At 47.2% G+C, this 14,599-nt stretch overlaps 1 protein-coding gene and 1 long non-coding RNA gene across 2 annotated transcripts in view; both read right to left on the bottom strand.

Moving 5' to 3' along the window:
• Window positions 1-14,571, bottom strand: part of CPPED1 (calcineurin like phosphoesterase domain containing 1) — a 112,432-nt gene extending 97,861 nt beyond the window's left edge. Inside the window, exon 1 of the mRNA XM_025203452.1 lies at window positions 14,450-14,571. The gene's annotated coding sequence lies outside the window, so the exon portion shown is untranslated. The remainder of the gene's footprint in view (window positions 1-14,449) is intronic.
• Window positions 2,957-11,018, bottom strand: LOC112550215. Its single transcript, XR_003093928.1, has 2 exons — window positions 10,955-11,018; window positions 2,957-3,200 (listed from the first exon to the last, which is right to left on the bottom strand). It is a non-coding gene; the product is annotated as an uncharacterized LOC112550215 (long non-coding RNA).
• Window positions 14,572-14,599: the final 28 nt, after the last annotated feature.

Here is a 14,599-nt window from a genome sequence, read left to right as displayed (position 1 = left end):
GCGTGGCAGCTAGCGATTGGCTTGTTAGCCATATAAAATTCTGTGCGACTTCCACCCAAGTCGGAGAACCTTGAGCATGCTGCAAAGTGCCTTTAAAGATTCCTGACTTGCAGCTGAGCTGATCGATAGCCTGATCACCTATCGATTCTTCTCCCCGTCGCCGAGCACAATCCTTTGACGTACCCTTTCCCTGCCGGCCTGACTCGTATACGAATTAGCTGGCCTGAGTCTTGCCAGCTGGAGCAACTCGTGTAGTTGTTTAAGCGACCGGACCTCCTGCGTTGTAACTAGTAGCGGCGTAAGTAAAGCTTTTTACAACCAATACATTTTGTCTGCCTCTCCATTCACCAGCCCGCCCAACGACCGAGTAATTTCTAAATCACCTCAAGTCGGCTCCGGCCGTCTGACACATGGCCCTCCGCCTGAAATTATTGCCTGCCCCTGCAATAACCGATATTTAATAATAGCACAAAGCATTTTAAACTACTGAAATAAACATTTTGTTCGTTTGTTTTGCATTTAACACACACACGCACATTCCTCTTACCTGATCCAGCCCTTGAAGAAGACAGTCACCACCTTTATTCCCATGCATGTCGCCCCCTTGCCCACGGCTCCTACTCTCAGCCTCACTGCCCGTGCAGCCCGTGCTACTGTCCTGGGTGAGCAGGGTGGACCCTCGCATAGACAGCGGCACCAGGTGTGTTTGGAGCCCCACAGCATGCTGCTGCCTCACTGCCAGTGGGCCCTAAGCGGCCAAACTCCCACAGCCGCCAGACAGAAGCTGTTTTTACAAAAGCACCTGGTGCCTGGCACAGTGGAATGTCCCTCACAAAGCGCCTTACCCTGCACACAGCCCAAGATCTCTGGGGCAGCCCCAGCGCTCAGGCCCCTGCTGAGCATTTGGCATTGCCATGGCTGAAGCAGGAGCCAGTAACAGTCCTTTGTTGCTGACCACCGCACCCTTAGTCGGTTGCTATCAAACTTTAATTTGCACATGTAGCAGGGTCTCCCCTGTGGGTGAGAGCCCCATCAGCTACCTGGGCTCCCACCTGCAGGGGTGCACCATGACCAACCACAACTGAGGGAACTCTCAGCCCCAGTAGTTGCTGACTCTGTGTCCTGACAGCACAGAGACCCAGAGTCCCACAGCTGCAAACACTGGGTTTCAGCAGCTGCAGAGTATGGCTGTGATTTCCAAGCCATGGGGGTGCATGAAACCCCTAGGGCTGGAAGATGGCAACTGCTGTGGTCTCCCAGCCACGGGGGTGCATGAAACCCCAGCGGCTGGGAGAATGCAGCTGCCAAGGTCTTCCAGCCTCAGGGTGCGTGAAACCCCCAGGGCTTCCCCTGTACTGGCAATAAGGCGCAATGGGATCTAATGCTCAATCCCACAATCACAACTCCTGACCATGCATGTGTGGCTTGGCAGGAGGCACAATTGTGGATTGTGCATTAGATCCTATTGCACCTTTATTTGCACGTGTACGGGGTCCAATGGCATTACAAGCCATTGATCTGCAAGTGTAGCGGGTCCATCAGTACAAGCAGTGCAGCAGCAAGGAAGAACAGGAGAAAGCAAAAACCTCTTACAAGTCGGAGAAAGCTGGGGGCTTCAATTTATCAGACATACACCAAGCAGATGTTTATGCCAAAGTTTAAGACTCTGAGCAAGATAAAGATAGGACTCCTAGGACCTACCACTTTTCTAGTACCTTGGGGTAAAAGGTTGGCTTATCATCGGAGTGTTGCTTCTTAGCAACGTGGGTATCTCTTTCAGACTGAGCGGTCTGAGGCTATTATATTTAGTCCTCCAGGAGTCAAATAAAAATTGTCAAGGTTCATGCATAAACACACTGGTATGAGTGGGTGGAATGGCTATGTATGGCGATGTGGAAAGGGAGAGTTTGATGTGATTACATTAGAAAAAGAGAAGTTCATTAATACAGAGAGGTTCTGGAAGGATAATTGACAGAAGAAAAGAGAAACAGAAGATGCAGGGGTGGAGGTAAAGAACAATGTGGGAAAAGGAAAGATTAGAGTTAAAAGGAAGGAATAAACAATGGAAAGAAATTTAAAATTATGTTAAAAACACTATTATCTATATTGAAGAGGGTGGGGGAAAGGAAGTAATGATGAAATGGAATGAAGCCAAGAAAGGAAATGCATGAAGTCATAGTGTGTATGCAGTTTTTAATATATTTAATTAATTTCACTTGCTTTGTTAATTTGGTGACCAGGTTTTGTGTGGTATAATTTATCAGCATTGGGGGAAACTGAGGGACAAAGAAGAGAGTGACAGAAGATCAAAAATATCTTCAGCTTTTTCTGATATTTGACCAGCCCAAACAAGAAGTTTTGTTTGTGTTTTCTTTAATGAGTGTTTATCTATACAGAGTCACAGTGGTTTATTAATTCTTAATTTTAAGACATTGGTGTAATTTTAAACTGATTTAATTAACTGGTGCAAAAGAGCTGGTGGACACTTACTTGGTTTAAATAATTTATTTAGCTTCAAAACAGATTTAGGTTCATGCAAAAGAACTCTAACCAAAATCAGTACATCTACAAAGGGGTCTATACCTGTTTAACAAACCTGGGCATACCTGTGTGCAAAAATACTTAGTTATAAATGTTAAGCAATGAATTTCCACTTAAATAATAAGTAAAAAAGGTTTCACTTAAATACTAAGCATGGCCATTTTCTCCCTTTCAGTTGCAGCAGGCAACGGTTTTGATAGAAATGATAGCGCAGGTCACTCACTAATAGTTTTAGGCCTCAGCATAAGAAAAGTCAGGTACATTTTTCAGAACCTTTGGAAAGACTATAAAATTACATTAGACAAGGTGCACTCCAGGTGAGAGCATCGAGGCTAGAGACTCCAACTTGGGAATATTTTTCCTTTCTTTGCTGCATATTGAACAACTTGCATTCAAGAGAAATAAAAACTGGCTCTTCAGATTCACAAAGTCTTTATTACTTTTTTCTTAAATGAAAGAACAACAAATTCAGGCTCTTGCAGACTCCTTAAATAGGGCTAATGTCTGAGTATTGTACTGCAACATCTCTTAATGCTAACGCATGCAGTCATGAGAGACAGCTGAACAGTTCTGAACACCTGTGACCTGGAGAGATGAACTCAAGTGGGAGAAGTACAGAGAAGAGCAGCAGGGATGAGTAGAAGAACGGAGACCCTCTCCTGAAAGAAGAGAAGAGAAAGATTAACTTTTGGGGGGCAGAAAATGAAAACTGAAAAGATAAAGGATTTATCTCTGTAACTATATACGGGTAGATAAAACACAAAGAGGAAAGTACTGTTTAAGTTAAGCTAAGTGTGAAAGAGAACAAATGGGTATAAAACTGGCCATGAATAAGGAAATTAGAAGAACATTTCTAACCAGAAGAGCTAAAGTCTGGAACAGTTTCCAACAGCAGTACTGAGAAAGAAATCTAACTGGTTTTAAAATGGAGCTTGATAATTTTGGGAGAGAGATTACATGCCTGGTTTTCAGCAGTGGCAGGATACCAGACACAATGAGCCTGGAGAGAAAGACCTTCCCTCCTATGTTCCCAAAAGTTTCACCAATAATGTGCAAAGGGTGAAGCAAAGGATGAAAACCTGAGTCTCACTGAGAATATGGAACTTTTTTTTTCTGAAGCAGAAGCAAACTCAGACATAACAAATGGGGAAACCTTAGAATTTCTTCAGCTGCTGATTAAGAACAGTGCCATAAACTGTAAGATAGCTCACACTTCCTTTTTTAATAACTCTGAATGACTCTTTTATGGCATTAGTGTTTCCATAAAATCTGCATATAGCTCTGTGAAAAACTTCCCGTTATTTGAGATTTAACGGTTGTTCGTTTCCATTAAACATTCCTATATAAACAGGACTGCTTCCTTTCTTCATCATGCACCAATTTATTGCTTTAAGTAGGGATGGCCGTACAAGAATTCCATGTCTACACAAAGTTTGCCCTTTTTCCAAAGCCAAAGAACAAGAGGTGCTTTGGAGCAGGGACTTGAACTTAGCTCTCCCACACCCCCAGCAAGTGTCTAACTACCAATATAGCAAGTCTCTCCCTCTCTCACTTCCACCCCCTCTCCTCCTGTTGGAGCTGTTCCCTTCTTTATAAATAAAACATTCATTGGGTCAGAGATAGACTGACTCCAAATACAAATATTGCCTACTGCACATTTATGTGGGATACGGTGATGATCTGAGAGCCAAGTTTTCCGTTTCCTGCAGAAAAATGAGGATTTTCCCCTTTAAAGGAAAAAAACCTGGGAAGCCATGGGTTTCCTCTTGCAGGCTGACAGAGTTTCAGCCTGCAAAGAGGTGCTTAAGGCTGGGGGTGGGAGTGGGAGGAAGACTATCAGAGGCAGGGGTCCACATGCATGTGCCCAGCAGTGCAGCCAGGCAGCGTGATGGGGAACAACTCTCACAGCTGCCTGCAGGAGCCGCCTCTGTGGCCCAATGGGTGGGACATGGTACAGGAAGAAGTGACACGCTACCCTGCCCACCCAGCAGCAGTGGGAGGGCACAACCCTCCACTGCCTATATGGCACCTCACCTTGGCAGCCATAGCAGCACAGCTGGCATGGGGTTCCTGGCAGCAGTGCAGGGTTATGCACCTCTGCTGCCCTGGGCAGGCAGGGGGTGTCTCACCTTGGCGGCTATGGAGGCACAGTGCTCTCTCCAGTGTTGGGTCCTGCCTGCTGGGCTGTGGAGGCAGCTCCTGCCCAGTGCCGGTCTGGCCAGGCTGCAGCCCTGTGCCCTGCTTGGGCATAGAAATCTGGGAGGACACGTGCCCCCTCATGCCCTCCTGATGCATCGTCTATGACACTGCCTATGCTCACACACCCCCTGCCCCACATGCACACTCCCCTTTCCACACACTGCGGGGTTTGGGCGTGAGGGCAGCGGGTTAGCAGTGAGGAGGCACCAGCAGCAGGGCTGGGGGTGGTCTGTGGGATGGGAATGAGGGGACACCAGCAGGGTCAGGGGGCTGCAGGTCAGGAGTGAGGGGCACCAACAGGGCTGGAGGGGTGGGGGACAGTGGGTTGGGAGTGAGGGGCAATGGCATGGGCAGGGCAGAGCACTGGCATATCAGGGCTGATCAGTGCCACAAAGCAGTGGGGGAACAGCTACAGCTAGGCTCATGTCCTGGTGAGTGAAGCAGGCAGGGGGAGCTCTGATCTTCCATGATAAAAAAACCCAAAATCAAACACCAAAATATACATGTATTTATAATATATTGTATTATTATGACTGAGGCACCGGTAGGCTTCCAGACGGCTTTAAAACTAAATATATCAACAAAACATTGTGTTCAACTGACACCTATATATACATATAGTGGTATCTCATTCTAATAGTGGAAAAACACGCAATTTGGGAGGATTTTTTTATAGTAAGATAATTTTGGATTTTTAAACAGAGAAATCAGGATCCCCAGTGATGACTTCCTCTGAACCAAGCAAAACAGGAATTTGAACCTAGGCCTTTCACACCCCACCAGAGAACGCCCTAATCAGCTGCTGGTCCACTGGCTACTGAGTGTCTCCCCAGCTTCCACTCCAGAAATTCAATCCAGAAGTTGAGTAATCTTCCTGACAAGTTTCTTTTGTGCTCTAAAATTCCAAAAAAAATTTCATTTGGGGAAATGGGGGTGTCAGTGTTTTCCTCCAAGAAGATTTAAGTTTTTCCCTTGGAGGAAGGGAGGGGTCTTCAAGAATCTCAGCCCGGAAGTTAAGTTGATCAATAAGGCTGAATTATTTTCTTTTTATAGACTGTGACAGGGGGCCTCCTCGGGGCCGAACTCTGTGGCCCGCCTGCCTGTCACCGTGACAGGGGGCCTACTCAGGGCTGAGCTCTTCGTGGCCCGCCCACCTGTCCTTGGGCAACCGCCTGCCTATCTCGCCCGCCACGCCTTTGATGATAATTGGTTCGTATATCCCACAGGACCCCTCTATGATCCTCTCCTATCAGGCGGCCGCTCCGCCGTCATCCGGGCTACCTAGCCCCCCCCAAAGCTATTTTTCCCTCTCGGGTGTGGTCCCCCCGGGACCTTCGGCCACTTGCCCTGGCCCACCTCCAGGCCAGTCGGGACCCCGGGCCCCCGGCTCTTGGGCGTCCCTCGCGGTGGGCCCCTGGCCCTTTTGACTCCTGTAGTCCTGGCCCCAGCTTGGGCCAGTCGAGGGTACTCTCCCCTTTGGGCTGGGTCTCTAGCCGCTCACTCGCATCCTCGGTCTTCACCGTGCCACTACTCCCTTTCTCCTAGGGGCAACCGCAGCGCCACGCCCTGTACTCATTCACACTCTCAGGGTCCGCCCTCTCTGGGCCCCTCACAACACTGGCCCACTGGGCCCCCCAACAAACACAAGGGTAACCCACCCGGTGGTGGTGGGAGCTAGGGATTAAGGCGCCCCGACCCGCCTTTCACTGGGGTGATAACTGGCCTGCCATTTCCTGGGGGCTCCCGCGCCACTGAGAGCCCCACCAGGCCACCCACTCCCGGCAGGGTGCAGTTTCAGGTCATGCCCAGGAACAGGAGCCTCCTTGCCAACCCCTTACAGCTCCCCCTTCCCTCCAGGTCGTTCTCAGCAGCCCTGCGGCCAGGCGATGTTGCTGCCTGGCCTCCAGCAGCCAAACTGCCCTGCTTATATAGGCAGCCCTTGCCTCTAAAATGGCTGCCCTAATCAGGCACCTGGAGGCTGCCAGCTCCAGGCCCTTAAAGTGGCAGGCACACCCAGTGCACTGCCACATAGACTACAAAGGAGCTACACAGAGCAGCAAACTTCAGATTACTTAGGTGTTATTTCACTTTCTGAAGTCAGACACACATTTAAAAACGTGTAACGGTCAAGTGTCTTTAAACCTGTTGATATCCAGTTAAATGAACCTCAAAGAACAAAAGATTGCCTGAACTAATTGCTCCACAGTTCTCCCTAGAGAAATTAATTCCAATGAATCTGGAAAAATTCCATGCCCCGCAAGAGCATACAAAAACTAGAACTGACAAGAGCCAGCCCCAGCATGGACTGATTTAAATCAATTAATTTAAGGCACCAAGTGGAAAGCTTCAATTTACATAATAGGTTTAATCAAATTTTTTTTTAGTTAAAAGTATCTTTTTAAAGAAAGGTGAATTCTCATTGGTCGATATAATTATTAAAGGTTGTAGACTTTACAATTAAATAGAGCCTTTATGCTAGATTACATATATCTTTTTACGAACCAAGAGGGGACATTATAAACATTTAAGGGATTATATGGTTTAATGTTTTCAGAGTCTTATAAATTTCATATTTACTGCGTTAGAAAAGGGTGAATAACACATTGCTTAATAATTCATCTTCTGCTCATAATGTGGCTCAAGAAGATGCATTAAATAAAAAGTATAAACCCAAACTGGCTCAGTGGATGATCCTGGTAAGTTATAGCAGGGGTGGCCAACCTGAAACATGTGCCAAAAGTGACACTGGCAGCCTCTGTATGAGGCACGTCACAGATCAGGCACAGAAGCAAATAGGGCAAGAAGCAGAAAGTGGAGCGGTTGATTGGGTAAGGAGCACAGGGTAGGGAGCAGCAGATTGGGCAGGGGAAGGGAGTCACAGTGGCAACCCTGGAGGGCCTAAGGCTTAATTTGTGGCATATCAGCTGAAAAGCTTGGCCCCTGGTGAGTTATAGATCGCAACTCCCAGGCCCAACATCTGTTATAACTTTGCCAGCCTCTGAACCCCCATAAGATCAAACCCTTAATATGACCTATTGTGCCATATTTATAAATCTTGACCTCAAGTATCATCCCTCAATTCTTTACGCAGAAAAGCACACATTTTGCAACTCAAAGTTTTTTAAGCACAGGGTTATAGATTCGGTATATTAATTTTGATTTTAAGGAGGTTAGAGAGACAGTTTGGCCCTTAAAACGTTTTGTATTAAATTCAGATTTAAAAAAAAAAAAAGACGTGTTGCAATTTAAATACCTTCCCCCGCACATTTATCAACCCAGGGCAAGCCGTTCTAATCCTGACATGTCTTTAATTATAATTTTATCCCAGGCTACCAATATGTAGATCACGCCCAGTATAAACTGTGCATCAGAAGTAGACGCTCTGTCATGGCAACCCCTAAATCAGTCTCTTTGGGACATGGAATATAGGACACAGTTCAATTTACAACCTACCAGCTAAGCAAGCAATCACACTTAAAAACTTTGTTTTTCAAATGAGACATGCCACTGCTTACAGAGCTGTTAGACTAACTGTATGAAGTCTCCATACACAGAACTTAAAAATGCCAATGCTAGCCTAAAGTTTTTTTGGCTGAATATACCAAGATTTGACTACAGTTTGCTCTGAATATTACCTACTTGCTCCAAGCTAAAGTAATATTTTTAATTCAAAGAAAATTGCGAACCAACAATATCCCACAAGCAGAGAATACATTTTTGTCATTAATTTTCAGCACTTTAACTGGCTTTGACCTATGCTGATAATTCATATAACATATGGATGCATAGCTCCAAATACAACATGTATCTGTGATTAGTAGTCAGGGTAGGCTTACATATTGAGGCAGAAGAGAACACGAGGTTTTTATAGCAGCTGTAACATTAGAAATATATACTGATAATGTGGGCCTTTATTCCTCAAACAGAGCCTTTTTTGCATGAAACATACCAATGACAGGTACATCACGGCACCTTCAAAAAGATGTTCACCAATAGGGCTTATGAGCCTGTACATTTAATAAGATGACACAAACATTGTCAATCATTAGGCAGTCCTTATCTTTGATTCTTATTCATTCTGCTCCAACATATGCCAAGATATCTGCACAAACACAGGATCAACGCAATATCACATTAACTGCTGAGGAAGACAAGTTGGCAGAGGGTGCCAGTTTCTGTGTCTGATCTCACTTTTTGCTTCTTCTTAAATGGCCTCTTGAAATTAATCCTAACAAGTTAGTAGCAATGCACTGTAGGAGAAAAGCTTATTAGAAAAGAGACAGAGCCCATCAAAAGGCATTTTAGCGACACTAAGTTTTTAAGTCTTTTTGGTGTCTTGGCCTGACTTCTCCAGTTATTTTCTAACCATCTTCATTTCTCACACATTTTCTTGTGAGGGATGCAATGCTCTCTTAAATGATTGTATACAAGCATTAGATACAAGTGCAGCATCAACAGCATTTTCAGAATCCACATTTTTTAAATAAAGACTGCCTATATAAAGCTCATTTTTCCTTGTATTGGTGCACCTCTAATAGGTACTGCTTTCATTGGTTCGATATTGGATCGGCACCAATATAAAGAAAAGTGTCGGTATCAAAAATTGGCCTGATATAGTCGATAATTTGGCTGATAAATTACGTGCAGTGCAGCATGTAGGCAGTGAGGAGCACAGCCCGGCAGCTTGAACAGCAGTATTCTGCTGGTAAGTCTGGTGTGGTGGAAAGGGAGGGGTGAGGGAAGGCGCTTTGGTGGGGGCAGGGAGCGCAGATCAAGGCCTCTGCAGCGAGGGAGGAGCGGGGCAGGGGCAAACGCTGCCCAGCCAGGGTGGCGTGGGTGCAGGATGGAGCCACGGCTCGTTTGGGGGCACGGGGGGCACCTCCCACAGCTGCGCACCGCTCATCCAGGAGCCACTCGTCTGGCGGCTCCTGCCACTGTTTCTGCTGCTTGCCTGGGAGGGCATGGAGGGGTGCCCCCTGATCTGCGTGGGGTGGGCTCTATCCCAGCAGGGGCTGGGCTGGGCTGCGCTCAGAGCGGGTGGCTGTGGCATTGGGAGGGGGCTATTGGGGGGGGGCTGCAGCCACCCCAAAATTCACAATAGCTCCCCCAGCTCCCCCTCCCAGCACAGCTCAGCCCAGCTGCCATCCAGCTGGGAAGACCTTGCCACAGTCCCGGCCCCAGCCTGTCCCATCCCATGCAGATCTAGGAGCACATGTTCCCCCGAACGAGCGGCAGAAGCAGCAGCTCCTGCAATGGAAGCAGCGGCAGCTCCTCCAGTGAAGCCAGCGGCTCCTGCAACGGGAGCAGCGGCAGAAACTGCCAGATAAACCGCTAGACGAGCAGGTCCTGGACAAGCCCCCCACCCTCTCTGGATGAACTGCAGATCTGTCCTGCGCCTACCCCACCCCGGTTGGGCAGCACTTGCCCTGGCCCTGGCCCAGGCCCACTCCTCCCTCACCGCAGGGGCCTTGATCTGCACCCCCCATACCCCTTCCCTTCCCTTTCCCTTTCCCCATAGTAGACTTACCAGCCGGACACTGTTTTTCAAGCTGCTGGGCTGGTATTGGAAATCAGATTGGTATCGGCTGATATGCCTCCTTAAAAATCGGCTACTGATATCGGCCCCAAAAATCTCTATCGGTTCACCCCTAGTACCTACGCAGCTACTATGCCACCTAAGTAGAATCAAAGCATTTTTATACCATGATGATGAATACAGTATAATAATGCAAACAGAAGAGAACCAAGAAATATCCATGCTTGTTGACAAACCATCAAAGGACACTGACACAGCTTCTTCCCCAAAAAAAGAACTCCTGAAGTACAGTCCCAAGTGCTGTCTGTTAGTATGTATTAACTACAAAGCAAAACAAAGCATTCTTACTTTCCTGTTTACAACGTTTTGTAATCAAGTATTTAAAATGTAAATCTCCCTGTCTGTCTGTTTTCAAATATGGAATACTATAAAAAAATCAGGTCTGCATTTTCCTTCCCTTAGCAAAGTTTTTGAAAAAATTAACCTTACAGCCAGATGTCACATTGCTTAAACTGCAGTTTCCCCCTGTATCTAAGAATAGAGAAGAGGCTGCTTCATACAGGGAGAGAAGTGGAAATGGCATTTTTACAGAAGCAAGCAAGCAGGAAAGGAGATGGAGTTTTCAAGCCCAGATAATCTTTATACACCATAGGGTGGTAAAGGAAAAAATGTGTTTACCTTGTAAATACTTGTTTTATAGTTACCTCCAAGAGAACATTTTTAGTCCTAAACTGGCTTGCTTTAAAAAAAGAGAGAGATTTAATGAAAACTCTTTATATTTACAATATCTTTCTAATGCTAAAATTTCTCAATAATTACGACTTTAAAAACGTGGCCATTATTATTTTAAAAGCTGATACATTTTAATGCAGTCTTTATTTCATCTCTTCCTTACAGACCTCCAGAGAATAAACCAAGAAACTTCTGCTCTATGGCCAAGGTAAACTGTTTTGTGATCTCTACTGCAGTTTCAAAACATCTGTTGAACTAGTTTTCTGGGAACTTGTTTTAAAATCACCATCAGATTTCTCTCCCCAAGGGAATTACCAGCAGAACTTTGCACCTAGGTCACTTGCAATACTAAGCTGCAAGATACTAACAAAAATAACCAGCTCCTGAGAACTTAACTCCCTACGCCTTAGGCACCACATACTCCTGTCATCACTTGTACAATCACCTTTATTTTTCTCAAGTCCTATGTTTTAGATTCAAGTAGAAAGTAGCAGGTGGACGGGCAGCTACCGCAGCTCTGACTTTGGCCAGAAGTTTAGGTCAGGGCCAGTCAGAGCCGCAGCAGCTGCCAGACCCCAACTCTGCCTCTACCCGCTTCTCCCTGCTCCTGCTTAATGTCAGGAGTGGTTCTGGCCACATTCTCTTCCAGGAATGGAGCACGTAGAAGCTCTGGCTCATCCTGGCCATGCGGTCAGTGCCAGCAGTGGCAGCTCTGGCCTGGGGTGCTGCCGTGTGGCCACACAAGAGCTGGAGTTTACACGTTGCTCCATGCCCTAGAGGAATGGAGCTGAAGTTGCAGGGGGAAGATTAGGCAGGCAGCAAGGGGGACAAGTGGTGGGGGTCCAAGGGGGCCACCTGCTCCCCTGCAGCAGCAGTGGCAGGGAAAAATGTAAGGTGGTCCTCTGATCATTAGTTTCTATACATGGGAAATTAAAACAAATTATAAATTTTCCATATATAGAATCTAATGGGGGGGGGGGGGGGGGGCGGTCATCCTAAATTCGAAGTCACCTAGGATTTAGGTAAATACAATAGTTGAAAGCCCTCTCCCGTCATTTCCAAGGGCCTTTGCTAAATACACCGACAAAAATACGAGCATATTTTGAACTTCCTTGCATAGTTACACAGCATCTTTTGGGGGGAATTTTAATAACGTGCACCTTATTTGGCAAAGGTAGCTGCTAACTGAACCACAGAAGGGGTTGGAAACTTCCCTAAAACACCAGTCCAACTGTTCAAGGCATTGGATATTCTGAGATACTAGCTCTCCTGGGCAGGCAGGACAGGAAAACTGATCACACAATTCCAAAGTCTAGAGAGATCCATTTTGCCCATAAACAGTATACAAGCAAGGTGCACAAAAATATTATTCTGGAATAACAGGTGGAGAAGTGGATCTACAACATAAAGGTGGGAAAAAAGGCCACCAGGTAGTGTTTCAATAAAAGCAGTACAATCATAGCCCAGATATGTGGGTTTTTTGGAAAATTTGGAATTGGAAAATTTTCCAATGCCCTAAATAGAGCCTGATCTGATTTAGCATGTTTATTAGTAAACAAAACTAAAAAAGTACCCCCATGTTAATTTTATGTCCCAAAAGTCACAAGTATTTGAACTGAAATATTTGATTAGGAAAAAAATTAAATACAGCACGCTTAATGTGGTTTAAATGTTATATTAAAAAAATTCAAAGCTCTATGTGGAAAGACATTATTTTTATTGGAATATTTGTAAAAACGTAAAGACAATACATAATAGCATGTACTTCCCTTGCATTGTTTGTTTAAATTTAAGGGAAAAAACCACAAAGGCACTGAAAGCTGTTGACACACTAATTTTAGGACACCCAAAGAACTGTGCATGATGTGCTGTACTTTGGTTTTGATTTGACTGGCATAGCCTATTAGGTGAATTCATAACTTGATTTTTGGTTTGGATTATTAGGTGAGTGTATTTACCCTCCTGTTTACAAATCAATAAAACATATGTACTCTCCCACACACTTCCTAGGGATAATCACCTGAAAAACATTAAATTACAACTTTGAAACTGCCAAGCTTGCCTAATATTGTATAACGGGGGCATGCTCGGGGCCAGGTCTCATGCCGGCCTGCCTACCTGTCTCTATGGGGCAGTCCGCCCAGTCTCGCCTGCCATGACTTTGCTGCTCCTATAAACTGGTGGTATAATGCAGGAGACTGCCTATTTCCTCACCCGATGCCGGGGGTGCTATCTGCAGCTCCGAACTGTCCCTACACCACAGCCCATGCCTCGTAGATGGCATCTCAGTTCTTAGTCTCTGGCCCCACATTGGGCCCTATAACCCTCCAGTCTGGACCCCAACTAGTTTCCTTCCCATCAGGCGGCCTCATTCTGGGCTGCCTGGTTCCCTGCACTCTTCCCCGTCTTGGGTGTGGCCCCCCCAGGACCTTTGGCCACACAGGCCCTGGCCTCACTTCCACAGCCAGTCGGAACCCCAGGCCCTCAGCTCTGGACGTCCCTCGCGGTGCCCCCTGCCCCTTTTGGCCCCAGCACTGACCAGTCGAGGGTGCCTCAAGTCAGGCTTCAGAGCAACTAGCCCACACTCTCCAACATGGGTCCACCGTCTCAGGCCCTGCTATGGGGTTACCCACCCGGCTGTGGGAGCTGGGGTTAAGGCGCCTGGACCCGCCTCTCACCAGGGTGGTAAGTGGCCTGGCATTTCCTGGGGGCTCCCACGTCACTAGGAGCCCCACCTAGCCACCCATCCCCGCCCAGGTACAGTTTTAGGTCATGCCTAGGACCAAGGGCCTCCTGCTCTTACCTTGAGAGGTCCCACACAGCTCAGCCAGGCCGTGTTTCTGCCAAACTGCAGCCTTTATAGACCTGGTGCTCAAAATGACTGCTGCCATGAGGCACCTGCTGGCTGCCTGACTCTGCCCCGAGGGTGGCAGGCACCCAGAGGTGCACTGGCCACGTATTGTATTAGCCTCCATTCATTGTTACTAGTGAATTTGATGAAACAATTAATTTTTAGAAGTGGAACATTTCCCACGGAAAAATAAAGCGGTGGAAAAATTTTTCCGCCCCACATTTCCGTCAAAGATGGCAGCTAGGATCGTGTGGAGGAGACCCGCGGCTATGAAACAGGAAAGCGCAAGGGAAGGCGTCTGATCTTCAGTGCCAGAGTAAAGACACTTGGCCTAAAAGGTCGCCTCTTCCAACACTGTGTTATTCAAGTGTGCCTCACGCTGAACTTCAGCCTTTACCAGAAAAAGAAAGGAACAAAGTAAACCTGTAACCTGCGGGCAAACACGGGCCTCCCCCGCGGGGCTGCGAACCGTGACCGCGGGGGGGGGGGAGGCGGACAAAGCTGCAGCTCGCGGGAGGCACTTCGGAAACGCGGCTCCGGCCGGACCTACACCCGCACCCGGAGCGGGGCCGCGACGTTTCCGCTCTCACCGGACACCGCTTCAGCCCCGGAGCCCGCGGGCGAGGAGGGGAGCGGAGGGGAGCGCGGCTCGCAGGCCCAGCCCCGCGGGACGAGCGCGCACGGAGGCTCCCGGCGTGGAGACCGAGACAAGGGACCGCGGGACGCCCGGCCGCAACAAA

Source organism: Alligator sinensis, unplaced genomic scaffold (genome assembly GCF_000455745.1).
Source record: "Alligator sinensis unplaced genomic scaffold, ASM45574v1 scaffold73_1, whole genome shotgun sequence".
Lineage (NCBI taxonomy): Eukaryota > Metazoa > Chordata > Crocodylia > Alligatoridae > Alligator > Alligator sinensis.
The sequence above is the reverse complement of the archived record's forward strand: the minus strand, read 5'-3'. Positions and strand labels throughout refer to the sequence as shown.